The 27,804-nt window shown below is 40.2% G+C and overlaps 1 protein-coding gene across 1 annotated transcript in view; it reads left to right on the top strand.

Annotated features, from left to right (window-relative positions):
- Positions 1-1,090: 1,090 nt before the first annotated feature.
- The window catches only part of COL6A5 (collagen type VI alpha 5 chain), a 159,194-nt gene continuing 132,480 nt past the window's right edge, over positions 1,091-27,804 (top strand). Inside the window, exon 1 of the mRNA XM_073883726.1 lies at positions 1,091-1,177. The gene's annotated coding sequence lies outside the window, so the exon portion shown is untranslated. The remainder of the gene's footprint in view (positions 1,178-27,804) is intronic.

Here is a 27,804-nt window from a genome sequence, read left to right as displayed (position 1 = left end):
CAGGATGTTTTGTGTAGAACATCCCATAATCCTGACTGTACTAAGTGGATTCCAGAAGTCCAGGACCCCTTTGGCTTAGAGCAAATACCCCATCTTCTGAGGAAAACCATTTCCCCCCTTGTTAATAAAAAAAAAAAAACTAAGTTATTAGTTTACTCCTATTTGTGTTCTCTGTTTAAAAAAAAGGGGGGGGGAATTCCTGAGAGCCTTCATTCACTTTCCTTCTCTCCATCCTTCCAACCCCATCCCTTCTGAGAAATACTTGGAAACGTTCTGATTTACTTCGGAAGCAGTCCCAGAATCAAGCAGCCTAGTGCCTCAGAGGTCCGTGCTGAGTGAGAGGAAGCTCCCATCTCTTGTGTTTGCTCTTGGCTTTTTAACAAATTCTCATCAGTGTGAGTGACTTCAGCGTGTCTCTTCACTGGGCACAGACAGACAGTATTCAAGGACACCAGCTGGGAACACGTGTACATATAAGAGCTCAGCTGTGAGCACATGCCCAGGAGAAAGCCAAGCAAAGAAACAAGCCCTCATCTAAGACTAGACAGTGCTTCCGGAGTTCTCCATTGTGATCTGTGTGCTAAATCACATCTTCATTTCTGTTGCCTTTCACTTTCCAACTCTGCTCTTGCTGCAAGCTCCTGAAGAGAACTGTTACCCTTAGCATAGGTGTTCTTTCTCTCTCTCTCTGACCCCAGCTTCCCCTCTTGGAATTTTCTCTGCTTCTCTGCAGGAGGGTTCTGCAGATACCAGTTAGTAAATCCTTGGCACTAAATAGTGTGTCCTCAAACCAAGCAGCAGCAGTGACCTCAGCCCAGCAGCCAGCAGATAAAAGCTGCCCTCGGTTTCTGAGAAACTTCTCAAGTTCTTTTGGCAGCCCCCGGCTTCTCCGGAATCGCTGCTAAGCCAACAGGCAGCTGGACTGTCTCTAGACACTCACATGTAAACCCGCGAGCAGTTAAAAGCCCCAGCTAGTAGGGCAGCCTGGCCAAGGTCAAGGGTCAGCGGCAGCTATAAGAAGCTGCAGCTGGTTACCACCTGGGCGGCGCAGCGCGGACCCTGGCTTCCCGCGCGCTCCCTCAGGTCCGCCGAGGGCGCCCTGCGGACCTCTGCAGAGCTGGGGATTGGGCTGTGGGATTCTGAGCGGCCCCAGACCCGGGGAAGTTCGGGAAGCTCGGTGAGTGTGAGGTGCGGGGGGCCTGAGGCCCCAGGTGGGCAAGGAAAGCGCAGAGGGCAGATAATGCCGGTATGAATGAGGTTATTCCCCTCTGGTGATTTTGCACCTGTGGGATGTCCTAAAATCCCAGACTCTAAGGAATCTTGCAAATTGTTGAGACTAGGTTCTTAAAGGCTAGACTTTTAGAATTGGAAAGGACCTTAGAGCGGTGCTATTTGAAGTGTGGTGCAAGGACCTCCAGCATCCCCATCCCCTGGGGCCTTGTTAGAAATGCAAATTCTTGGACTCCAAGCCAGACCTGCCGAACCAGAATCTCTAGGTATGGGGACCAGGAATGTATGTTTTCACAAGCCCTCCAGGAGAATCTGCTGAAGCTAACATTTGCTTACCCCTGACTTTAAGGTCATTTAGTTTAAGACTTGCACCCCTCACTCCATGTAGGAACTTCCAAGTGAACAGGAAGGGCTGCATAGATAATAAGCCATGAGGCATTAGATGCTGGGAAATATTCAGATATAACAAGAACTTTGAAACACTCATGGCGTGTGGGAATTGCTGTTCAGTGTCAAACTGTGAACTGTGATCTTTGATTTCCTCCAAAGAGCACTCAGGGCTTTAAGGAATTTTACCGTGTCTCTACTATGTGCAAGGCTCCAAGCAAGGTTCTTTCGAAGTGAAGGAGGGAGTTGTGTACTTTTAAAATCTCCAGACTGGTGGAGTAGTTTTCCTTTAACCAGGATCTTTGTAATTTGGTGTAGTGCTTCATACCCTCACATTTATTTCGGGTTTTGGTATTTAAGTACTCCTTCTGAGGTTAATTTTTGATACTGTTTTTAACCCAGAATGCCAGATTAGATATTTTGAAAGAGATTTACTTTGTGAGTTCTGAACAAAAATCCTTAATAAAAACTCTAAAAATCCTTAAAGACATATTTTTTGATGTTTGTATTGAAGTCTACTTGATAAATTTTACAAGTAGAACATATAGGGATCCTGAGATTTCTTATGAATCAAAGTGAGAAAGACAATTTGTCATCTTCATTGATGAATCCGGTACCAGCGCTAGCTACCTCATACAAACTCTGAGAAGAAATCAGTTGCTATGGGAAAGCCCTTTGGAAATGATTATGGATGCCATAGGGACCCAAATTATGCTGTTCCCTGATGTCCAAGGTTCTGAACCATTCCTGCAGATTCCTTCATCCCTGCTGAGAACCTCGCCCATGACATATTTGATGATGAAAGTTGTATGAATGGTTTGCTGTTAGTTGTGGTTTTTATTCTCCTTTGGTGGCTTAACTTAAATATTAAGTCTAAATCTACTACTGAGTCATTCTGAGACTCTGGAGCAAATGTCTGTGGATGTTTCTCAGTTTTCCCCTCTGGTCAATGGGTGGATGCAGGATGTATGCTTTTGATGTGGTACTTGCCAGCATTATTCCAAAGTATCTCCCCAGAGTTTCCTACCTGCTATATGGTTACAATATTGAATCTTTATTAATATGTTAAGTAGACAAAATACTTAATACAATGATCATGGTTAATTATGTATGCATGTTTTAAGTTAAAACATTTGAGAGGCTTGCTCACAGATGTCAAAGGCTAACTTCTGTTTTGAAAACAACTTTAGAAATGTCAGTTAAAATTACAAGTTATTGCTAAGAATGTCATGTGCCTGTGAAAATAAAGCTTGCCACTGTAAATATTCCTCATCCTGAATCATAGCTGCACACAGAGCTAGATCATAAGAATTCAAAGGGCATATATACTCAGCATCCTTTGATAATGGACTTTTTTGGTCATATTTTATGTTGTTATTTCCCTCCTTCAAGTTCAAATAACCTTCTAAAAGAAAATAATTTTTAACCCCGGGACATTTATCCAGAACCCTCTAGCTCTGACAGTGGGGGACAGGAATTTACTTGAGATGTGTACTTTTCATGGCATTGGAGTTTGCTTTGAGGATGCCTCTGTCAGTCTCCTAGGATCTCAAATCCAGGTCCTCTCTGAGCAGGTACAGAGGAGAAGGTGATGGACACTGGGCAAAGTTGGGACCTAGGATACAAAGGAGATTCATGCTTACCTTATGAGGAAGGAGAAGCCAGTGGGGCATTGGCAGTTGCTCTGTGGTCCTGCCCTGGATTCTTCTGACCTGCTTGAATTCTAATCCTTCAAGCTATGTTTTGGGGTCATACTGTAATTCAAGACTTGGTCTCTGAAAAGCCACTGTAAAATTCTACTTTCTTTGATGGACAGGAGTGATACTTTGAGACTTCCCCCTTAGCCTGGTTGGAAGATAATAAAGGATATGAAGAGACCAGAATAGATAAGGACAGTGTAGTGCAGTGGAAGGAACATTATCTTTGCAGTCAGAGAGACTGAAAGTTTTGGGGCAAGCTGTACTACCTCTCTGAGCCTGTTTCTTTATTAGTAGTGAGGGTATAATCATCATGCAAAAAGACCTACTCTTCTACCGGTTCATCCACCTTCAGTATTTATTTCATTGGCTAGCATTAGCTGCAATGGAGGTTTGGAAATGTGTTTTTATAGCTGAGCACCTTGCCCTATCCATCAGTATAGGAGTTCTGTTGATAAAGAGGGAATACTGGGTAATGAATAGGCAACTAGGAGTTTCTGAAAAATGAATGCAGGACAAGAATGGTTCTTTGGAGATAGTAAAGTGACAGTGGTTGTGGTGGATAGTGGTGTGTACATGTGTGTGCATTGGAGAATAGAAGGTGGTAGAGAAGATGTGATAATAAGTTTCTAGGCAACTAGATGGCTTGAAGATGTTCAAGTTAAGCAGAGAGGCCCCTGAACTAGAAGTGCTCTGGGTGTGAAATTGTGCTAATAATGGTATCTCTATTGAGGTCTTGAAGCAGTTTACATAAATGGCTCTATTTAAATCTCACAGTAATCCTGAGAGGTCAAAAAATAGATGTGTTTATTACCACTTCATTGATAGAAAAGTTGAGGCTTAGAATTAAACCCTTGTGTATGAGCACATGCTCAGCACAGAGCTACTCTAGACCTTAGCTTTTCTGGCACCCAGTTGACCTCCTTAATCAGGAAGGGTCAGGCTGTAGAAGAAATGAGAGAAGGAAGATAACTTGGCATACTTCATTTTTACCATTGCAATAAGGTAAGAAAAAGTTGGGAAAGAAGGAGATAACATAATGAAATTTTGTAATTTCATAATTAAAGATGATTTAATGATCTAAAAGCCTATATACCTGGGTTCAAATCAGCATTTAATCACTTACTAGCTGTGTAAACTTGGGTAAGACACGTAACAACACTATTTTTTTCTGTCTTATGAGGTAATAGTAGTACTCGCCTCATAGAGATGTTGTAAAGATAAAGAACAAGAAATAGTGACTGGTACATAATAAGAAATACATGCATGCTGCAAGTGCTTGCTGTTTCACATAGACCATAGCTAAGAGAAAAACTGGAAATCAATTGAGTTAATTGAGATAACTGACTACAAGATAAATTTAGGAAAGAAACCAATAGTTTTTCTATAAAGTAGTAACAAGCAGCTAAGAGTATAATGAGAGGGAAATGTCTATTCTCAGTAACAATAAACTACAGAATAGCCGAGAACTATCAATGTGAAATGTGTAGGACTAAATCCTGTGGATCCCTGCTGCCTGAACTTTACCTTTCACCCTCGCTGAAACACACATTCAAAGAAATGCACAGAAAACCTAAAGCATCAGTATGGGTTTTATGCAAAAATACTTCCAAGAAAAAAGGAAGCATTTGTTATATGCAACACAAAGATGAAGAATTGTTCCAGGAAACAGAGGAAAATTACTCTAAACTCTAAGGCATTAGAGAACACAGGTTTTCTAAAGCAAGGGCTCAGAGAAATGCAAGAGGTAATGCAAAAAAGACAAAGCCAAGGAAAGCACAGAAAGGACATAAAACCAAAACCCAAATTGGAAGGCATGGGTCAACCTGCTGGAAAATTAGGTTTTGACTTGGAGGACAACTTTTGGAAAAAATCTCATAGATTGCAGAGGGCAAGGACAAAGAGAAAAATGGTTAGAATAATAGTGATATAAAATGAGGGGCGCCTGGATGGCTCAGTCGTTAAACATCTGCTTTCAGCTCAGGTCATGATCCCAGGGTCCTGGGATCCAGCCCTGCATCAGGCTCCCTGCTCAGCAGGAAGCCTGCTTCTCCCTCTCCCACTCTCCCTGCTTGTGTTCCCTCTCTCGCTGTCTCTGTCTCTGTCAAACAAATAAATAAAATCTTTAAAAAAATAGTGATATAAAATGAGAGAAATAGCATCAGACTATGTGGATTTTCTGACCAAAAAAAGAGGATAAAAGGAACTGAAAATAAATATAAAACATATTGCATGTCTGTGATCTCAAATTATCATTAATGTCAAGATGTACCTTTGATTTAAAAATAGTTTGGGGGCAAATAAAAAAGAGCAATAAAACTGTATATTAAATAGATGTGTCACAAACTATTTCTCATTTGAGAAAGATTAATTAGATGAAAACTTTTCCAAAGTAAAAGAACATCTGCATTAGCAGGTCAAAAGTTTCATCATATTCTGAGAAAACAAAAAACCCCAACCCCAAATAAGATTAGCATGGTGTTATTTAAGGAAAAAGAATAAAATATTCAAGCAGAAAAATAAAAAAATAAATTAGACTGGCCATCTAAATGATCTTAGCAACATCAGATTTCAGAAGACAATGACTCAGGGGTGCCTGGGTGACTCAGTCATTGGGCGTCTGCCTTAGGCTCAGGTCATGATCCCAGGGCCCTGGAATTGAGCCCCACATCGGGCTCCCTGCTTGGTGGGAAGCCTGCTTCTCCCATTCCCGCTCCCCCTCCTTGTGTTCCCTCTCTCGCTATGTCTCTATCTGTCAAATAAATAAATAAAATCTTTGAAAAAAAGAAGACAATGACTCAGTGATGAGAGCTTAGAGGGAAAATGGCAGGAATGAGACCAGGGAATTCTATAGTCACATTTAGTAGATGGCTTGTGCTATATTTTCATTAAACACCACTGATTTAGATTGCTGTGGATGGCAAGTGGGAAGGTATCAGAAAGACATTCTTCAAGTTATACCAGATGTCAGGACTTATAACCTAATCCTTGTTACTCAGGTGTTTTCTGAGGACCTGCATCCTCTAGGAGCTTGTTAAAAATGCAGAATCTCAAGCCCCACTCCAGAGCTACTGAATCAGAGCCTGCATTTTAACAAGATGCCCAGGTAATTCTTGTACACATTAAAGCTTGAGAAACACTGTCTTCCTTAGCCACTTCCTAAAAGTTGTCTAGCCCAGTGCTTTGTAACTGGTGTGTGTCGTAAGGATTGTGGATCTGCTGAGACATTGATCTCCTTAGCCTGTGGGGTAGAAGACCTTGGGCTGAGGACCTAAAGAATAATGTCATTTCCTTTGTATATCATGATCTATGGCTTTGCTGTCCAGTATGGTAACCACTCATCATATGTGACTATTGGGTGCTTGAAATGTGAGTAATCTGAGTTGAGTTATGCTATAGGAGTAAAATACATACCAGATTTTGAGGATTTAAAATGAAAAAAGAATGTAAAATGTTGTGTTAATAATTATTATATCGATTACACATTGAAATTACAGTATTTGAGGTATACTGAGTTAAGTAAAATACATTATTTAATTAATTTCATGTATTTCTTTGCTACTGTGGTTGCTAAGATATTTAAAATTGCATATGTGGCTTGGGGCGCCTGGGTGGCTCAGTCGTTAAGCGGCTGCCTTCTGCTCAGGTCATGATCCCAGGGTCCTGGGATCGAGCCCTGCATTGGGCTTCCTGCTCAGCGGGAAACCTGCTTCTCATCCCACTCGCCCTGCTTGTGTTCCCTCTCTCGTTATGTCTCTATCTGTCAAATAAATAAAATCTTTAAAAAAAAAACAAATTACATATGTGGCTTGCATTCTGTTTCTGTTAGACAGTGCTGACCTGGTTGCTTTAGGTGGCAAAAAGAAAAATCAAAATAAAGAATCCAAGAATGGATATGGACTTTACCTAAGTAAAGGAATAAACCTAAGGTTTATTCCCTAACCAAAGAGGTAAAGGATCTGTACTCTAAAAACTACAGAACACTTATGAAAGAAATTGAGGAAGACACAAAGAAATGGAAAAATGTTCCATGCTCATGGATTGGAAGAACAAATATTGTCACAATGTCTAGGCTACCCAGAACAATCTATACATTCAATGCAATTCCTATCAAAATGCATCGACATTTTTCACAGAGCTGGAACAAATAAGTCCTAAAATTTGTATGGAACCAGAAAAGACCCCAAATAGCCAGAGGAATGTTGAAAAAGAAAAGAAAAACTAGAGGCATCACAATTCCAGACTTCAAGCTCTATTACAAAGCTGTCATCATCAAGACAGTATGGTACTGGCACAAAAACAGACACATAGATCAATGGAACAGAATAGAGAACCCAGAAATGGACCCTCAACTCTATGGTCAACTAATCTTCAACAAAACAGGAAAGAAGGTCCAATGGGAAAAAGACAGTCTCTTCAACAAGTGGTGTTGGGAAAATTGGACATCCACATGCAGAAGAATGAAGCTGGACCATTTCCTTACACCACACACAAAAATAGACTTAAAATGTATGAAAAACCTAAATGTGAGACAGGAATCCATCAAAATCCTAGAGAAGAACACAGGCAGCAACCTCTTCGACCTCAGCTGCAGCAACTTCTTGCTAGACACGTCTCCAAAGGCAAGGGAAACAAAGCAAAAATGAACTATTGGGACTTCATCAAGATAAAAAGCTTTTTCCACAGCAAAGGAAACAGTCAACAAAACTAAAAGGCAACCTACAGAATGGGAGAAGATATTTGCAAATGACATATCAGATAAAGGGCTAGTATCCAAAATCTATAAAGAACTTATCAAACTCAACACCCAAAAAACAAATACTCCAGTCAAGAAATGGTCAGAAGACATGAACAAACATTTCTCCAAAGAAGACATACAGATGGCTTATAGATGTATGAAAAGATGCTCCACATCACTTGGCATCAGGGAAATACAAATCAAAACCACAATGAGATACTACCTCACACCAGTCAGAATGGCTAAAATTAACAAGTCAGGAAACGACAGATGTTGGTGAGGATGCGGAGAAAGGGGAACCCTCCTACACTGTTGGTAGGAATGCAAGCTGGTGCAGCCACTCTGGAAAGCAGTATGGAGGTTCCTCAAGAAGTTAAAAATAGAGCTACCCTACCACCCAGCAATTGCAGTACTATGTATTTACACCAAAGTTACAAATGTAATGATTTGAAGGGGCACATGCACCCCAATGTTTATAGCAGCAATGTCCACATTAGCCAAACTGTGGAAAGAGCCCAGATGTCCATGGACAGATGAATAGATAAAGAAGATGTAGTATATATATACAATGGAATGTTACTCAGCCATTGGAAAGGATGAAATCTTACCATTTACATCAACATGGGTGGAATTGGAGGGCATTATGCTGATTGAAATGAGTCCATCAGAGAAAGACAAGTATCATATGATCTCATCGATATGAGGAATTTGAGAAACAAGACAGAGGATCATAGGGGAAGAGAGGAAACAACGAAACAAGATAAAACCAAAGAAGGAGACAAACCATAAGAGACTCTTAATCATAGGAAACAAACTGAGGGTTGCTAGAGGGGAGGTGGGTGGGAGGATGTGGTTAAGTGGGTGATGGGCATTAAGGAGGGCATGTGATGTGATGAGCACTGGGTGTTATAGAAGACGGATGAATCACTGAACACTGCATTTGAAACTAATAATGTACTATAAAGTTGACTAATTGGATTTAAAAAAAAAGAATGGATATGGACTTATAGGGCACATTAATTCTATTTAAACTTAGAAATAAAATTGAAATAGTTGTGGTATTGTGATCACAGAGCAAGAATTATGTTCTTAAAAATAAAAAGCTGCAGTATAAAAACCCTAAAGTTTAAAAGATAATTTCATGATAACAGATCGGGAGACTTCTCTTGCCCCTATAAAATTCAATCAAAAAATGAAAGAAGAGGGGTGCCTGGGTGGCTCAGTCGTTAAGCCGCCGCCTTTGGCTCGGGTCATGATCCCAGGGTACTGGGCTCGAGTCCCACATCGGGCTCCCTGCTTAGCGGGAAGCCTGCTTCTCCCTCTCCCACTCCCCCTGCTTGTGTTCCCTCTCTTGCTGTGTCTCTCTCTGTCAAATAAATAAATGAAATCTTTAAAAAAAAAAAAAGAAAGAAAAAGTTCTGTAAATAAATTGACTAAGTGGAGTTTGTTCTAGAAAAGCAAAAATAGTTAAATATTAAGAGCTGTAATAAATTATTCACTAATATTTTGTTAATAAGTTCAGTAGGTAATACGTAGTACATGCTGAAAAAGTCTTTGGTAAAATTTAGCAGCCATTCTTGATCTCCTTAAATCTTAGGTTAAGATAAGAAAAAAAAGGGATATTTTCTTATTTCTATGATTAGAAATATATATTATAAATTTCTATGATTAGAAATATACATTATAAATATATATTATAAATAACAAAATATTTACTGTCAGCATATCACACTTAATGGTGAAAAACTTGAAATATTACCATTAAGTTAGGAACATTAACACCATTATTTAACATTGTTGTTGAAATTCCAGTAAATGTAATAGTTTAAGAGACTAATATATGTACATTTAAAAAGAAGGGGCCAATGTATCATCATTTGTATTTAAAAGAAGAGTATACTAGGATAATCTGAGTTAGCAGGAAGGTTCAGTAAAGTAGCCGGTACAAATAATAATTTAGTGAGGTGAGTAAAAGAAAAGATTCCATCTATAAAGCAATGAAAGTAAAAAAAAAAAAAAAAAAAAAACCAGCACTGTGTAGATTCATAAATTTTAAGAGTGTATCCAGATCAACGCAAGACAAACACTCATGAGGGGAAATGGGTAAAGATCTTAAGTATACAGTTCATAAGAGAAATGTAATTACCAGTCTCACTAATAATCTTGCAAATTCAAAGAGCCATGTGGTAATATGGAGTTTCCTCCCTCTGATCAGGATTCCAAAACTTAAAAATTGTATGGTGAGAATGTGGAGAAATAAAGACTCCCATATGTTCCTGTGGGAAAACACGATTTGGCATAACATTTTTGTTACAATTGTCTAATATTGATTATAATTTTAGATATGCATTTCCTTTGACCCAGAATTTCCACTCCTAGTAAATGATCCTATAGAAATACTTCCTTCACTGTGCAATGCTGTTTATTGTGACATTGTTTGGAATTGTGAAAAAATTGGGAACAATCTATAGAGAATTGGTTAAATAAAGTAGGCTGCATCAATATAATGGAGTACTATGCAACTATTAGGAAGAATAAGGTAAATACAAAACTGATATTAAGAATATTTAATGACTAGGCATTGAACGATCAGAATAGGTGTTGGTTTCAACCAGTATGACCATACTGGTCTGTAACAATTATTGAGGATTCTCAAATAGTTAAATAAATAAGGAAATAGATTAACAGATAATATGAGTGTTAATAAAATTTAAATTAGGAGGTGCATTTAGGAGGAATATTTGAGCCAACAGTTGTTTTTAAAATTAAAAAATATATATGTACCAGGAAGAATAATAGAGATTGTATCATAATACTAAACTTGTATAATTGTTTAGTGTAGAGTTGGCAACCTGCCACCAAGTTGAGTTTTACTGAAACACAGCCGCACAAGGCCAACTTATCCACTACGCACAGAAGGCACCGTGTCTAGGGACCCCAGTACTTTTAGGGCCTCATGAAATGCTTTAATTTCTTTAACAATCAATCAGAAGGAAAAAATTAAACTTTTAGGGTCAAAAATATTTAAATTTTTTCTTAACATAAGGGCCCACAAAAGTCTGTTAAGTTTTGCCCACGACAGAAAAAAGAACATTTTTAAGTATCAAAAGTTATATCAAAAATAATTTTTAATTAACTTGATTCTGATGGGAACCTCATAAGGCAAAATTTCAGCGGCGGGACCCACCGCTGTCCTAATGGAGCTCTGCTGACACGCTCATTTGTTTCCATGGATTGTCTGTGTTTGCTTTTGCAAGGGTAGAATTGAGTATTTGTACTGGAGTCAAAGCCCAAAATATTTACTGTCTGGCTCTTTACAGGGAAAGTTTGCTGACTCTTGGCTTAGTGTGTTAGCACTCACGATATAAAAACAGATTATCTTTAGGACCTGGATTTTATCCTTACTTATTACTGCCACCTACACCATCAATCTTTCAAGACAAAAAATTCTGTTTTTGAATTCCTCACATTCCTTCAGCCTTTATTAAAGGGGGGGGGGGAATGCCCTTTATGTCAGCTCAAAATCTTAAGAGAAGGAAAATCGCCAAGTAGTCAATATTTATATTAAATTATCTTCATCCCATACACCATAAAGAATATAAAAAGAATGGGAAAGGGCGCCTGGGTGGCTCAGATGGTTAAGCGTCTGCCTTCTGCTCAGGTCATGATCTCAGGGTCCTGGGATTGAGTGCCGCATCAGGCTCCCTGCTCCTTGGGAGCCTGCTTCTCCCTCTGCCTCTCTCTCTCTCTGTCTCTCATGAATAAATAAATAAAATCTTTAAAAGAAAAAAAAAAAGAATGGGAAAATGAGCAGTGTTAAGGAAAAAAATGTATCTCCACATAACATGCTCTTTCTGAATGTCATCTGCAAGCGAGTATTTGCTTCGTGTGGCATGAATGCAACACAGTGGCCTCAGGAATAATCCAGCAGATGACCGTGCTGAGAATATTGTTCCTGAACTGTAGTGCCAATGGCTTATAATTCCGCTTCTACAGTTTTAAGAAAATAATACTAGTTTACAAGTTTGGCATAAAATTTCAGATTTATTTTTGGATCTCTCAGGTTTATACTATGATGCGGCCTCAGTTTTGACTATATATTAATGTTAAGAGTCAAGTTTGCTTTTGGTTAGCATGCATTATGATTCATTTATGAGTAGGAAAGCTTCTCAAACAATAATATGCAAACTGGTGTGAGTTTGATCTGTAAGGAATGGGAATATGTATCGGTACAGCAAGGTGGAGGTGTCTTAGAAGTAGTCCATGCAACTTGGAAGGAATAGAGTGTTACTGACATTGATTAGAATTTCCAGCTCATGGGGTTAATAAAATGCAGGTCAAGTTGGTTTTATTACTGTCTTAGTCACCCAGAGTCTATAGTTTACATTATGGTTCACTCTATAATGACCTATATCCACCATTATAGTATCACACAGAGTAGTTTCACGGCCCTAAAAATCCTCCATGCTCTGCCTATTCATGCCTCCTTTCCCCACTCCTGGCAACTGCTGATCTTTTTACTGTCTCCATAGTTTTGCCTTTTCCTGATGTTTCTACGGTTGGGGTCATAGAGTATGTAGTCTTTCAGACAGGCTTCATTCACTTAGCAATATTCATCGAAGCTTCCTCTGTGTCTTTTCATGGCTTCATAGCTCATTTCTTTTGAGCTCTGAATACTGTTAGTGTCCAGATGTCCCACAGTGTATTTATCCATTCCACTTGGTGAAGGACATCTTGGTTACTTCCAAATCCACTTTCAGATAACACTGTGTCTCTCCATGGGTACTGCCAATACCTTATAATAACCAAGTATCCCTACTTCATCCCTCCTGTCTCTTGTATCATTGTTATCTTTCATTTCACTTATATATAAACTATAATCATCAATTATATTTTTATTTTTGAGGATATTATTATTATTTTGAACAATTATTATTTTGAACAATTATTTCTTAGGCTGTTTAAGAATAAGAATAAATGTATTTAGCTTTACTTATTCCTTCTCTAATGCTCTTATATTAACTACATTTTCTTAATTTCTGTATTCTTGAGGCTCTGGCATCTGGAATCTTGCTGACTAGGGAGGGACTGCCTCTCCCCATGGTTGACTAATTCCTAGAGATAAGGAAAGAATTTGCCTGCAAGCCTTTCTTTGATAGTAAACCAACCAAACCCGAGTCCATACCCGCACTTGACTACTCTTACTGGGCTCTTGAACTCTGGGGCATTATCCCCTTTTCTAATCATCCCAGGATTGTGCTAGACAACCAGGGACCACCCTGACAGCCCAGAGCCCACTGAGATTATTCAAACTATCCAATTCTAAATCCACCTGGCTTGTTGACTTGGCCTCACTCATTCCTTCCCAGGAAAACCACAATGCAAGCTCCCACTCACAGTTCCTTTCTCTTTCTCTGCCTGCTCCTCTTGCCTTAGTTCTTCCCTAGATGGCCTTTTGTCTTGTGCTTTGCCTCCTGTTACTAGGGGGCTGAAATAAATGCTTCTTCCTTCATGACAATCATTTTAGTGTCTGCATGTTTTACTATACCTGATTAAAATAAATCCTGGATACCATTAAAACTTGAATCTTTATGTAGATTCAAGTGTCTGGCCTCTATTATTTTCTTTCCCTGAAGAACTTCTTTTAACATTTCTTGCAAGACGAGTCTGCTGGTGATAAATTCTATCCATTTTTGTTTGAGAAAATGTGTATTTTCCCTTCACTCTTGAGGGATAATATCCCAAGATGCAGAATCCCAAGTTGGTGGTTTTTTCTCTTAATACATTGAATATTCCACTCCATACTCTTCTTGCATGGCTGGTTGCCGAGGAGATGTCAGATATAATAATTATCTTTGCTTCTTTATAGATAAGGTTTTTTTTTTTCTTTCTACTGACTTCTTTCAAGACTTTTGCTTTATCTTTGATTTTCTGTAGTTGGAGTATGCTATGCCTGGGTATAGTTTTTGTTGGTGCTGTTGTTTGTTTTTGTTTTGTTTTGGCATTTATCCTGCTTGTTAGCCTCTGTGCTTCCTGGATCTGTGATCTGGTGTCTACATTAATTTAAGGGAAATCCCAGTCATTATTGTTTCAAATATTTCTTCTATTCCTTTCTCTCTCTCTTCCCCTTCTTGTATTCCCACTACAAGTATGTTCTGTTTTTTGTAGTTGTCCCACTATAAGTATGTTCTACTTTTTGTAGATGTCCCAAGAACATCTAGGGATGTTCTTGCATATTCTGTTCCATTTTTTTTTCCCAGAATTTTTTCTTTGCTTTTCAGTTTTTGAAGTTTCTATTGACATATCCTCAAGCTCAGAGATTCTTTCCTTAGCCGTGTCCAGTCTACAAATAAGCCCACTAAAGGCATTTTCCATTTTGTAATGACGGGGTTTTGGAATATAGGTGAGGTTCGGTGGGGCGAGGTCCAGAGCCGACGACAAAGAAAGAATTTTTAAGGCATCTTTGGTGCAGAATGGTGGTTTATTAAAGCACGGGGACAGGATCTGTGGGCAGAAAGAGCTGCTGCCCTGGGGTCTTGAGGAGTGGTGATTATATACTTGGCAGTTGGGGGAAGTAAGAAAAAGGGAGGTTTCAAAAGAACTTTCATATGCTAAAGAGGACCGACCTACAAGATACCTACAAGATACCAGAGGTCTTTTGTTGTTGTTGTTGTTAGTCACCATACAATACATCATTAGTTTTTGGTGTAGTGATCCAGGATTCATTGTTTTTGTATAACACCCAGTGCTCCATGCAGTACATGCCCACCTTAGGTCTTACCATTGTCAAGTTAAGGTTGTTTTCCCCTCTAGCAAGGTATTAACATTTAGTTGGGAGATCCCTGGAAGAATGTCACACATGTCCCACCCAAGAGTGGGGGGTAGGGGGAGGTTACAGGGTCAGCTTATGCTTTGTCTTCAGCTTGCCTTCTGCTCGCTCATCAGTAACAGTGTTTTTGACCTCTTGTGTTTCTTCTTGATTCTTGACAGTTTCATGTCCTGCTTACATTTCGCATCTGTTCTTGCATGCTGTCTACTCTTTCCATTAGAGCCCTTTGCATATTATTCAGTTATTTTATATTCCTAGTCTGATAATGCCAATATCCCTGCTCTTTCTAAGTCTAGTTATGCTGCTTGATCTGTCACTTTAAACTGTTTTTGCCTTTTAGCTTGTACAATTTTTTGTTGAAAATTGGATATGACGTAGTGTGCAAGAGGGACTGCAATAAATAAGTGTTTAGTGATGTGGTAGTGAAGTGTGGATGGAAGGGAAGTGTTCCATATTTCTATGACTGGGTCTCGGTCTTTTAGTGAGCCTGTGCTCCTGGCCTGTGAACAGGTGCTTCTCAGGTTTTTCACCCCCCTTTGCTGGGACAGCATGGCTACAGGGGGCTGGAGCTAGGTATTTCCCTTCCAGGTTGATTAGGTTCTGGTAAAACCCCAGTAGATTAGACTCTGGTAAAATAGTGTCTCCTGAGGGCAGGTCTTGTTAAGAACAGAACTCTGGAATATTTCAAAATGGTTTCTCCCTCCCCACCCCCCACTGGCCCTCCTGCTGGAAGCACAGCGGTTTTTCTGGGATCCTCACTGGGAGAATGTGGCAGAGCTCCTGGAGGTAAAACTTACAAAAGTGTAGGCCTTCCCCTGGAGTTTTTAATGCTCCTATTTGTCCACATTGAGCCTCCAACAATTTGTCAATTATAGTTAAGTTTCCTGTACCCTGGCACTGTGGTTCCCATAGAGGTATCCAGAGAGATTTCTGCACATGGGATTCTGCTCTGATGAGTTGTGATTCTCTGTATCCACCTGTCTCTGCCTCTGATGGAGCCGTGGTTTACCCTCTTACTTCACTTATCTGATGGATCTAAGAAGAGTTGTTGATTTTCAGATGGTTCATATTTTTACTTGTGTTAGGACGTAGTAATGACTCTCAAGCTCCTTACATGCCAAACTGGAAACTGAAAGTCCTGGGATCCTTTTAAGAGAGAAACAGGATGCTGTTAATCACTATACTGAAACAACATAGTCTTTAATTTGGTATTATTCTAGAAAATGGCATCACGTATTTGTGGATTATTTCACCCAATTTTTTGTTTGCTTTACTTAGGAAAAAAAATTTTTAATTTAAGAATCAACTAAAAGTGTCCTCAACCCCACATCCTAAAAATAAATATATTTGACAATTAAAAAAAATTGGGATCACACTCCACACACTCAACTTTGCATTTATCCCCTAACCTACTGCATGCTTTTAATTAAATTTAGCAAGCATTTACTTGCTTTGCATTGTATTTGGAGAACCCAAAAGTAGACTAAAACATGATCCCTTCCCTCAAAACTTACACTAAAGATGGATCAACCAAACATGAACAAAGAAAGAAACAATACAGATAATAAAATACACACACGAGCTATTAAAAACTAGTGGTGTAGGCTGAATGTTTGGGGAAAATGGGAACATGGAAGGTAGATGCAGCCACAGTAGTCAGGGGACAGGCCAGGCGGTCTTGAAGTCTAGCTGTGATTTTAAGATGTCTATAAGACAAGGGCTATTCAGGCTTGGGACAGAGGAAGAAACAGTGTGGGTACCATGGAGTTTGGTCAGCTCCAGAGGGATTGGGAATTTGAGAGCTCTCTAGACACTCTGGTTCTGCAAAGTTGCAAGAAGGAACCATTCTAGAGGCCCCAATCCTGAATTTTCCGGTGGGTCGGGTATCTAAGCATATTCAAAGGTTGTCAAGTGCATGTTGGTCCAGATTCTTTTGCCTGTGAACTATCAAACGAGCTCAAGCACAAAATGGGATTTATTGGCTAAAATACCTAAGGATGAGCCAAGGACATGTCAGGCTGATCAAAGTGTTCAGTTGATGTCATCACAAACATGTCTCTCTTGATCTTGCGGTTCTCCTTCATGGTGGCAAGATGTCCCCAGCAGCTCTAGGCTTATATTCTACCAGTTTAGCATCTTGCAGCAAGAGAGTTTCTTCCTCCCAGTAGATCTAGCAAAAGCCCATGTATTGGCTGATGCTTATTGGTGTTGATGGTCTAGGTCAGGTGCTCATCCTTGGATCAATCACAGTGATTAGAACAGTGCTGGCTTAAGTCAGGTGTTCTTTCCTGGAATAAGGGCAAGATAATGATTACAGCAACTACATGGATTGAAAGTAGGGAACATAGTTTCTCAGAAGAAGTTGTGAATGTTGGGACACCAAATAGATGTCTACTGCAAGATGCTATATATATGTGATCTCATATAAACATCTCAACAACACAATGCTACAACCATTATTGATCACAACTTACAGATAAGGTCATTGAAGTACAGACTTTTTTCTCTTTGCGAATGTACCCCTGTACTCTCTATAGAGAGCTTGTTTAGGCCCTTTAGGATGGCCTAACCCAGTGGTTCTCAGTCTTGGCTGAACATCAGAATCACCTGGGGTGCTTTAAAAATCTCAGCGCTCCGGCCACACCCCTGACCAATTGAGTCAGAAATTCTGGGAATGGGACCAGGCATCAAAATTTTTTTAGTGGTTATCTAGTGTGTAGCCATGGCTGAAAACCACCAGCCCAGAGGTTGTTTTCTTTTCAGAAAGTTGTAATGAGAATGAAGAGCAGAGCCACGTTCTGTTTTGTCAGCAGCAGCACCAATAATGAGGCACAGACTCAAGGAGATAAACTACTGGAGGAAAGCAAACTACCACTCCAGTAGAAATCAGGCAGTGAGAATATAGATGGAGATATAACTAATTTGGGAGTTTTATGATATAAAGGGCATCTATAGTTCAATGTCATTTATTCCTATGTGGATATAACAAGCCTTCTGAAGTTTTAGCAGATGGAAATCTTAGAAACATAAGCAAGACATTCTTTCTGGGGATGTTAATTTAAAAAAAAATTTGGTCTGTAAGAAGGTTTTGGATGAGATGGTTGAAGGGTAATTAATAATACTTGAAAAATGAAAATTTCTGATGCCTGGGGCCTCTGTTATAGGAACCTTCTGGATGTACTCATGTGTTTTCTGCTCATGTTCTGGTAAGAAGGATGACTGCCTCGTCTGAGAGGTCCAGACCTTGGAAGGATGGATCTGCTTGTTTTCTGTCTTCATCAGAGCCTGTCTTCAGCAGAAGAACCAGGTTCTGATTCACAAAAGGAAGGCTTTTTATTGCTGAAGTTCAACCCTCTTGTGCATATTAGGGAACCAAGTCTCAGAAAGGAGATCACAATTTGAATTATGAATTCCAATGATGAATTTTTTTCCCAACCCTTGATCAAACTTGTAGAAGTCGTTAGAATATATCAAGTGTTTTTATATGCTTTTGTTGATATTTTTCATAAAATAAAGTTTTATTTGTTTAAAGTTCTTTCTTACTCCATTCTTTATAACTTATTCCAAAATATCATGTTCATTTATTCTTTCCAGTAAATATTTACTATGCACCTAGTGTGTGCCAGGCACTGGAGTAGGTGCCATAAATCATTATTGTATGATGGTGTCTACAGTGACATTTTAGAAACCAACAAGTTCTGACTCTTACTATACTTTGGAGTTTAGTATTTGGTGCTTTTTATATTTTATCTTTTCATACAACTATTCCAGCTCCCTAAGTAGGCTATATATTCTTGGAGGGACTATTTAATGGCTTTTACTCTTTGTGTCCAAGAGCCTATTAACAGTTCCATTAATTATCAATAAATGGCAGTATTGGATGACTGGGCAAGTGACAGCTGGTAGATTTGTTAATTAAGCTGCAGCCCATGTTTCTTAGGTGCCTTATTTGTCTTGGTTTTAGAAGACAGTGGCATCAACATTTCTGCCTTCAGTCCTAATCTAATTTGCTCTGATGAAGATGTCCTCAGAATGGGATACCAGTCCTTCCCCAAATAAGAAAAAGCTGAGAAACTGTTTCCTTATACTGATGCTCTGCACCACCAAGCTATGGGCTCCTCTGTATCTTAGGTCTTTGATCTCTCTTCTTACCCTTTGGGCATAAGGTAACCCCTTGGTTTGGAAAGTGCAGCGAGGGGCTGTCTAGTCAAAGTGCCGCTGATGCAAATATCAGCACTTCCACAGTATCCCCAGGGAATCCCCTTGCCTCCTCTTCCTTCAAGAACCATCATCAGCTCATACTTGCCAACAGAATAGAGTCACTCCTAAAATGCTCCTTGGAGCCTTTAGAGCCCTCTGCCATCTCGTCATCCCAACCCTTGCCTTTTTCTTTAGCTGTGTCTGCCACCCCTCCTCATTCCACATCCTGCCCCACAGCCAAAGCAGAAGCCGGCAGGCTCTAGGACACACCGGCTGCTTGCTGCCATCCTGCCATCCTCGAGCTTTGCTGTCCCAGCACCATGGACACCAGAGCCATCTCCGCCCATTATCTCTGCCTTTTGATATTCTAGGCATCCATCAAGTCTAATCCAAATGCCACCTCTTCCTTGAAGATTTCCTTAATTCTGCTGTTTCCCTGCACTCTGTTCAGGCCCTTGTTGGAGAGGACACATCATTTTGGCTTATTTTAGAAGTATTTGCCTCAGTGTTTGGCTTCAGACCTTCCTTCTCTCCTTTCTTTCTGAGCACTCTCTCTGTGCTGAGCACTGGGGATGTAAAGATGCAGCAAACATGCTGTGGTCCCCACTCCAAAGAAGTTTACAGTCTGGAGGGGGAGGCACACATGTGAGCAAGCAGCATGAAAACTTCAGGAGAGTGAAGATTTTTGTCTCTTTTATCCCCTACTGAATCCAAACTGCCTACAACAGTCCAGAGAACATAGTTATTCTCAAGAAGTGTTTGTCGAGGGGGCGGAGCAAGATGGCAGAGGAGTAGGAGACCTGGACTTCGTTTGGTCTCAGGAATTCAGCTGAATAGGGATCAAACCATTCTGAACACCTATGAACTCAACAGGAGATCGAAGATAAGAAGAGTAACAACACTCTGAACAGAAAAGCGACCACTTTCTGGAAGGTAGGACGTGAGGAGAAGTGAATCTGAGGCGATATTCGGGAGGAGAGACAGTGGGGGAGGGGGCCTCCGTTGGATGCTTCTGGCAAGTGCTAGAGCCGCGGAGCACAAAATCGGAACTTTTAGAAGTCGGCTCCGCGGAGGGACGTCGCTCCAGTGGCTAAGTGGGAGGTGAAACCCTCGCTGGGACAGTGTGGTCTCAGGACCCTCGGGGTCACAGAAAGACCGGGGGTGCCTGAGTGCGGCAGAGCTCCCAGGTATCGGAGCGGGGAAGCCGGCTGCAGAGACGGAGCCAAGGCGCGGGCTCTCAGCTCGGGGTTGCCATAAACTGTGATCCGCGGCCCAGTTGGGCCACTGCTCCTCCAGCAGGGACCCAACAAGTGGCAGAGCCGGGGAGACTCCCCTTCCTCCCCCAGGAGGAGCGGCGCAGGAGTGCACCTCAGGGATCTGATGGGTTTGGAGACTCCACACCGAGTCAGGTGGCAGAGATAGAAACGCTCAGTCAAAGGCTGGGTGAGAACGGAGTGCGGCCGGAGACCGGGGAGACGGGAGTGACTGACTGCTTTTCTCTGGGGGCGCACTGAGGAGCGGGGCCCCGAGTTCTCGGCTCCTCCGGGTAGAGATTGGGGGCCCGCCATTTTCACTCTCGTCCTCCAAAGCTGTACGGAAAGCTTTCAGGGAACAAAAGCTCCAAGAGCAAACCGGAGCAGATTACTTAGCTGGACCAGCAAGGGCGGGGCAATTCTGCCTCCAGCAAAAACATTTGGGAACCACGGCAACAGGCCCCTCCCCCAGAAGATTAGCATGAACAGCCAGCCAAGACCAAGTTTACCGATCAATGAGAACAGGAGAACTCCAGCGCTAAGGGAATACTGCACATAGAATTCATGGCTTTTTTACCATGATTCTTTAGTCTTTCAAAGTTAATTTTAACTGTTTTTTTTTTAATTTTTCATTTTCCCTTTTTCAACCAACATCTTATCAATCCCTTTTTTAGAAAACACTTTTATTTTTCATTTTTAGAGTCATATTCTATCCTTTCATAGTAGTTACCCTTATTTTTGGCATATATATATAAGTTGTTCTCTCTTTAAAATTTTGAGATACAGTTTCTTCTAACAGATCAAAATATACCCTAAATCTCTAGTGTATGGCTTTGTTCTAGTCTCCTGCCTGATCACATTCTCTCCCCCTTTTTTTTAGGTTTTTTTTTTAATCCTCTTCTTTCTTTTGTCAAACACCTTCTTATCAATTCCTTTTTTAAAATTTTTTGTAATTTTCATCTTTACAGTCATATTCCATCCCTTCATCGTATCAACACTTATTTTGTACATATATGTCTTTCTTTAAAATTTTGGGAGGCACTTTATTCTAACAGACCAAAAGACACCCCAAATCTAGTGTGTGGCACAGATCTGTGCACCAGCCTGATCATATTTGATCATACTCTGTTTTTTTGTTTTGTTCTTTTTTTTTTGTTTTTATCTTGTTCTTTTTCTTTTCTTTTCTCTTTCATTTTTCTTTCTTTCCCTTTCTTTTCCCCTGGTTTCAGGTCTTTTCTGATTTGTTTAGAGTATATTTTCTGGGGACATTGTTAAACTGATAGCATTTTTTTCTCTCATTCATCTATTCTTGTCTGGACAAAATGACAAGACAAAAAAAAATCACCTCAACAAAAAGAACAAGAGGTAGTACCGACTGCCAGGGACCTACTCAATATGGACATTAGTACGATGTCAGACCTAGAGTTCAGAATCATGATTTTAAAGGTACTAGCTGGGCTTGAAAAAAGCATGGAAGTTATTAGAGAAACCCTTTCTGGAGAAATAAAAGAACTAAAATCTAACCAAGTCGAAATCAAAAAGGCTATTAATGAGTACAATCAAAAATGGGGGCACTAACTGCTAGGATAAATGAGGCAGAAGAGAGAATTAGTGATAGAGAAGAACAAATGATGGAAAATAAAGAAGCTGAGAAAAAAAGAGATAAACAACTACTGGATCATGAGGGCAGAATTCGAGAGATAAGCAATACCATAAGACGAAACAACATTAGAATAATTGGAATCCCAGAAGAAGAAGAAAGAGAGAGAGGGGCAGAAGGTATATTGGAGCAAATTATAGCAGAGAACTTCCTAATGTGGGGAAGGAAACAGGCATCAAAATCCAAGAGGCACAGAGAACCCCTCTCAAAATCAATGAAAATAGGTCAATACCCCGACATCTAATAGTAAAACTTTAGGAGTCTCAGAGACAAAGAGAAAATCTTGAGGGCAGCTCGGGAGAAGAGATCTGTAACCTACAATGGTAGAAACATTAGATTGGCAACAGACCTATCCACAGAGACCTAGCAGGCCAGAAAGGACTGGCATGATATCTTCAGAGCACTAAACGAGAAAAATATGCAGCCAAGAATACTATATCCAGCTAGGCTGTCATTGAAAACAGGAGAGATAAAAAGCTTCCAGGACAAACAAAAACTAAAGGAATTTGCAAACACAAAACCAGCCCTCCAAGAAATATTGAAAGGGGTCCTCTAAGCAAAGAGACAGCCTAAAAGCAGCATAGACCAGAAAGGAACACAGACGATATACAGTAACAGTCACCTTACAGGCATATCAATGGCACTAAGTTCATATCTTTCAGTAGTTACCCTGAATGTAAATGGGCTAAATGCCCCAATCAAAAGACACAGGGTATCAGATTGGATAAAAAAACAAGACCCATCGATATGCTGTCTGCAAGAGACTCATTTTGGACCCAAAGACACCCCCAGATTGAAAGTGAGGGGGTGGAAAACCATTTACCATGCTAATGGACACCAAAAGAAAGCTGGGGTGGCAATCCTTATATAAGACAAATTAGATTTTAAACAAAAAACTGTAATAAGAGATGAGGAAGGACACTATATCCTACTTAAAGGGTCTATCCAACAAGAAGATCTAACAATTGTAAATATCTATGCCCCTAACATGGGAGCAGCCAATTAGATAAGCCAATTAATAACAAAAGCAAAGATACACATTGACAACAATACAATAATAGTGGGGGACTTTAACAGCCCCCTGACTGAAATGGACAGATCATCTAAGCAAAAGATCAACAAGGAAATAAAGACTTTGAATGACACACTGGACCAAATGGACTTCACAGACATATTCAGAACATTCCATCCCAAAGCAACAGAATACACATTCTTCTCTAGTACCCATGGAACATCCTCCAGAATTGATCACATCCTAGGTCACAAATCAGGTCTCAACCAGTACCAAAAGATTGGGAGTATTCCCTGCATATTTTCAGACCACAATGCTTTGAAGCTAGGACTCAATCACAAGAGGAAAGTTGGAAAGAAGTCAAATACATGGAGGCTAAAGAGCATCCTACTAAAGAATGAATGGGTCAACCAGGAAATTAAAGAATTAAAAAAATGCATGGAAACCAATGAAAATGAAAACACAACTGTTCAAAATCTTTGGGATACGGCGAAGGCAGTCCTAAGAGGAAAGTAGATAGCAATGCAAGCCTTTCTCAAGATACAAGAAAGGTCTCAAATACACAACCTAACCCTACACTGAAAGGAATGGGAGAAAGAAAGCCTAAACCCAGCAGGAGAAGAGAAATCATAAAGATCAGAGCAGAAATCAATGAACTAGAAACCAAAAGAACAGTAGAACAGATCAAGGAAACTAGGAGGTGGTTCTTTGAAAGAATTAACAAGATTGATAAACCCCTGGCCAGACTTATCAAAAAGAAAAGAGAAATGACCCAAATCAACAAAATCATGAATGAAAGAGGAGAGATCACAACCAACACCGAAGAAATACAAACAATTCGAAGAACATATTATGAGCAACTCTATGCCAGCAAATTAGATAACCTGGAAGAAATGGGTGCATTCCTAGAGATGTATCAACTACCAAAATTGAACCAGGAAGAAAAGAAAACCTGAACAGACCTATAACCACTAAGGAAATGGAAGCAGTCAACAAAAATCTCCCAACAAATAAAAGCCCAGGGCCAGATGGCTTCCCAGGGGAATTCTACCAAACATTTTATGAAGAATTAATGCCCATTCTCCTGAAACTGTTCCAAAAAAATAGAAATGGAAGGAAAACTTCCAAACTTGTTTTATGAGGTCACCATTACCTTGATCCTCAAACCAGAGAAAGACCCCCATCAAAAAGGAGAATTACAGACCAATATCCTTGATGAACATGGATGCAAAATTTCTCACCAAAATACTAGCCAATAGGATCCAACAGTATATTAAAAGGATTATTCACCATGACCAAGTGGGATTTATCCCTGGGCTGCAAGGTTGGTTCAACATCCGCAAATCAATCAACGTGATACAATATATTAACAAAAGAAAGAACAAGAATCATATGATCCTCTCGATAGATGCAGAAAAAGCATTTGACAAAGTACAGCATCCTTTCTTGATCAAAACTCTTCAGAGTATAGGGATAGAGGGTACCTACCTCAATATCATAAAAGCCATGTATGAAAAACCTACAGCGAATATCATTCTCAACGGGGAAAAACTGAGAGCTTTCCCCCTAAGGTTAGGAACGCGGCAGGGATGTCCTCCATCACCACTGCTATTCAACATAGTACTAGAAGTCCTAGCCACAGCAATCAGACAACAAAAAGAAATCAAAGGCATCCAAATCGGCAAAGAAGAAGTCAAACTCTCACTCTTTGCAGATGATATGATACTTTATGTGGAAAACCCAAAAGACTCCACCCCAAAACTGCTAGAACTCATACAGGAATTCAGTAATGTGGCAGGATATAAAATCAACGGAAAGAAATCAGTGGCATTCCTATCCACCAACAACAAGACAGAAGAGAGAGAAATTAAGGAGTCGATCCCATTTACAATTGCACCCAAAACCATAAGATACCTAGGAACAAATCTAACCAAAGAGGCAAAGGATCTGTACTCAGAAAACTATAAAATACTCATGAAAGAAATTGAGGAAGACACAAAGAAATGGAAAAACGTTCCATGCTCACGGATTTGAAGAACAAACCTTGTGAAGATGTCAGTGCTAAGTAGAGCAATCTACACATTCAATGTAATGCCCATCAAAATACCCTCCATTTTTTTCAAAGAAATGGAACAAATAATCCTAAAATTTGTATGGAACCAGAAAAGACCCCGAATAGCCAGAGGAATGTTGAAAAAGAAAGGTAAAGCTGGCGGCATCACAATTCTGGACTTCCAGCTCTATTACAAAGCTGTCATCATCAAGCCAGTGTGATATTGGCACAAAAACAGATTCATAAATCAAGGGAACAGAACAGAGAACCCAGAAATGGACCCTCAACTCTATGGTCAACTAATCTTCGACAAAGCAGGAAAGAATGTCCAATGGAAAAAAGACAGTCTCTTCAACAAATGGTGTTGGGAAAATTGGACAGCCACATGCAGAAGAATGAAACTGGACCATTTCCTTACACCGCACACAAAAATAGACTCTAAATGTTTGAAAGACCTAATGTGAGACAGGAGTCCATCAAAATCCTAAAGGAGACCACAGGCAGCCATCTCTTCGACTTCAGACGCAGCAACTTCTTCCTAGAAACATCGCCAAAGGCAAGGGAAGCAAGAGCAAAAATGAAGTATTGGGATTTCATAAAGATAAATAGCTTTTGCACATCAAAAGAAACAGTCCACAAAACCAAAAGACAACCAACAGAATGGGAGAAGATATTTGCAAATGACATATCAGATAAAGGGCTAGTATCCAAAATCTATAAAGAACTTATCAAACTCAACACCCAAAGAACAAATAATCCAATTAAGAAATGGGCAGGAGACATGAACAGACATTTTTCCAAAGAAGACATCCAAATGGCCAACAGACACATGAAAAAGTGCTCAACATCGCTCAGCATCAGGGAAATCCAAATCTAAACCTCAATGAGATATGACCTCACACCCGTCAGAATGGCTAAAATTAACAAGTCAGGAAACGACAGATGTTGGCAGGGATGCAGAGAAAGGGGAACCCTCCTATTCTGTTGGTGGGAATGCAAGCTGGTGCAACCCCTGTGGAAAACATTGTGGAGGTTCCTCAAACAGTTGAAAATAGAGCTACCATTTGATCCAGCAATTGCACTACTGGGTATTTACCCCAAAGATACAAATGTAGGGATCTGAAGGGGTACGTGCACCCCAATGTTTATAGCAGCAATGTCCACAATAGCCAAACTGTGGAAAGAGCCAAGATGTCCATTGACAGATGAATGGATAAAGAAGAAGTGGTATATATATATACAATGGAATATTATGCAGCCATCAAAAGGAATGAGATCTTGCTATTTGCAACGACGTGGATGGAACTGGAGGGTCTTATGCTGAGTGAAATAAGTCAATCAGAGAAAGATATGTATCATATGACCTCACTGATATGAGGAATTCTTAATCTCAGGAAACAAACTGAGGGTTGCTGGAGTGGTGGGGGGGTGGGAGGGATGGGGTGGCTTGGTGATAGACATTTTGGAGGGTATATGCTATGGTGAGCGCTGTGAATTGTGCAAGACTGTTGAATCACAGATCTGTACCTCTGAAACAAATAATGCAATATATGTTAAGAAAAAAAAAAGATAGCAGGGGGGGAAGAATGAAGGGGAGTAATTGGAGGGGGAGACGAACCCCAGAGAGAACCAGAGAGACGATGGACTCTGAAAAACAAACTGAAGGTTCTAGAGGGGAGGGAGGTGGGGGGATGGGTTAGCCTGGTGATGGGTATTAAAGAGGGCACGTTCTGCATGGAGCACTGGGTGTTATGCACAAACAATGAATCATGGAACATTACATCAAAAACTAATGATATGGTGATTAACATAACAATAAAAAATTTAAAGAAAAAAGTGTTTCTCAAGTGAAATAATCAGACGTGTGTGTGGATGTAGATGCACACATGTGTACATGTGTGTACGTATGCATGTATGTGTATATATAAATATACAGACAGGATAAAATAAAGTCCAATGAGACTGCAGAGGAAGGAAGACTTTAATGAGTTTCTAAGTCGTGAGTTGGACTTTGCCTGGCAAAAATTCTACACTTGCTTTGGCAAGGACTGGTTCTTAACCTTCATTTTCCTATGTTTCCTAGCCTGAGCTTCATGCATCATGGTAACTCAGTAATGCTGATGGCACTGACCTGAAGCTGTTTCTAGCTAATCTGGAACTCTGGACCCTCGCTTCTCACCTGTTTTGCCTGACCTATTTAAAAGGACTACTGGTCCTAGTATGATGCCAAATCTCTTCCCTCCCGTAAAATCTGCTTCCCTGATGAGCTGACCCTGGGGATTTGGAAGGCCTTTGCTTTTTATTAAAGTGGAACTAGGACTGTCCACACAGTATGGCCTCTGCTGCGATGGCAGGCTCCAAAGGACTTGTCTAGAATGGTCCAACATAGCTTTGCTACACAGTTGCTCAGACTGGTGGAATTTGCTTCCCACTCACAGGACATTACTTTAGCAATCTCAGGATACTCCAAGCATGGCCTTCTGCTTCTAGAAAAGCCTGGGATTGCTGCTGTGTGAGGTATGTTGAGTAGAAATGGCTGGACTGATGGAGCTTCTAGCACCTTCTAAGTAATTAATTCAACAACTATTTCTTGAGCACTCACTATAGAGCAGACACTGACCTAGGCAAATGGGACATTCAATACTGAGGGAAGAAAGGCCAAATCCTGCTTTCAACAAGCTTACAGGTATTTGTGGTGTGTGTGTGTGTGTGTGTGTGTGTGTGTGTGTGTGTGTGTGTGTGTGT

The sequence above is a fragment of the Callorhinus ursinus genome, unplaced genomic scaffold (assembly GCF_003265705.2).
Source record: "Callorhinus ursinus isolate GAN/ISIS: 27379988/994484 unplaced genomic scaffold, GSC_fseal_2.0 scaffold1, whole genome shotgun sequence".
NCBI classification, from domain to species: Eukaryota; Metazoa; Chordata; class Mammalia; order Carnivora; family Otariidae; genus Callorhinus; species Callorhinus ursinus.
This window is presented reverse-complemented; position numbering and strand designations above follow the sequence as displayed.